Raw genomic sequence first — 1701 nt, 5'->3', positions numbered from 1 at the left:
GGATGATGACGTTTTGCCTCGATTTCAGATCCGAGTCAGGCGGGAAAAGTCGAGCCTGACTCGGATCGGACTCGGATCGGGGGGGCTCGGGGGGGTTCGGATTTCAGAAATCCGAACCCGCTCACCCCTAATATATATATATATATATAATATATACACATATGTATACAATATATATATATATATATATATATATATATATATATATACATAAAGTCAAATGGTAGGCTGCACTCACGGGTCTTTTCAGAAAAGAATCAAACTGACAACTGTGTCAAACCTTGTCTGACGTTTCAGTCAGTAAAGACTTTTATCAAGAATATACAAGCAAATGTGTAATGACATACCTTTATACCAGAACATCACTGGTGATAGGTGCTGCCTCCGTGTGCTGACCGCCGGGCGCATTTGGAATGATATCATCAGCACGTGTCCAGCGCAGCCGCAACATCACCACCAACGAAGTGACGTCAGGCATCCAGATGCACGCCTCAGACTTAATGCCCGACTGTCAGAGCCAGCGCCCCTGCGGTCAGGAGGCTAAATTACACTTGTATTACATAGTGATAATAACATATTGAGCACAAACGATAGCAATGTGTAAAAGAAGAAAGAAATGAGTGGAACATAACTTAGAAGTGATGTAAGATGTATCTAAGGAACAGTAATAGTGTGAACAAAAAGGAAATCAATTAGAATGAAAGAGATAGTCCCACCGTAAAGTGACATAATAAAGAGAGAACATATAAACTCTGCAACAAAACAAATGAACAACATAAAGAGGATATAACGATAAAACATAAATGCATTAAAGTAAAGAGAAAAACAGGAATAATAGGTACAACCACCAATATGAAATGTCCAATTAAAAATGTTATATGAGAACAAAACAAAGTTTTTGTCTGTTGTAAAGATGTAGGGAGAATCTGCAACCATGCATACCTCTACATCCGTACCCAAAATCAAAGAGAGCGGTACAAATAACCATAAGGTGAAAAAATATATTTAATGAAATATCAACCTCAAAAATTCAAAAAGAAAAAAAGAAGAAAAAAAATGAAAAAATATATTGATATAATCAAGGGGTTATGTGGTCAAAAAACTTATGTTAAGTTAGACTGGCTCAAAAAACAGCATTATTCAACAATCAGCATGCGATTACATCAAAAGTGAAAGATGTGAAAAATACACATCCACTGATGATGTAGACTATACTAGACAACTTACGCATGGCATCACTTGAGGCCAACTTACCAGTCTTTCCGAAATAGATGGTGAGAGTATATTACAGAACCTAATCTTCCTAGGTGGTCTCCCTCCCTAGTACTACTTAGGCCCAATACTGCTTGGCGTCCAAGATCAGTCGAGTTTGGGCATAGCCAGTATGGTATGTCTGTAAATAAGAACTCATCCATAAGGACAGTGTCAGACTGGGGCCTGAAGGGCCCACCAGGGAAATGTAATGGCCGGGCCCACTGAACAGGTGTGACCAGCCATTGGGTAGGTGTGGCCGTAAACTGGAGGGGCATGGCAAAACCAAGTAAGGCAAGGCACAATATTATGCACCCTCAAATATGCAGACATAGCACTGTTGTGTAAGATGCACTGGTGTATCTGTCCCTCTTGAACATACAGTACTGCATACACAAACCAAGATACACACAGTCCAAAAGGTAGTTTAACTTATGTTCGGTTACTGTT

The 1701-nt window shown here is 39.5% G+C and overlaps 1 pseudogene; it reads right to left on the bottom strand.

Annotated features, from left to right (window-relative positions):
- Window positions 1–1282: 1282 nt before the first annotated feature.
- Window positions 1283–1401, bottom strand: LOC148443230 (5S ribosomal RNA; annotated as a pseudogene).
- Between the last annotated feature and the right edge of the window lie 300 nt (window positions 1402–1701).

The sequence above is a fragment of the Taudactylus pleione genome, unplaced genomic scaffold (assembly GCF_031769625.1).
Source record: "Taudactylus pleione unplaced genomic scaffold, aTauple2 ptg001314l, whole genome shotgun sequence".
NCBI lineage: Eukaryota > Metazoa > Chordata > Amphibia > Anura > Myobatrachidae > Taudactylus > Taudactylus pleione.
The sequence above is the reverse complement of the archived record's forward strand: the minus strand, read 5'-3'. Positions and strand labels throughout refer to the sequence as shown.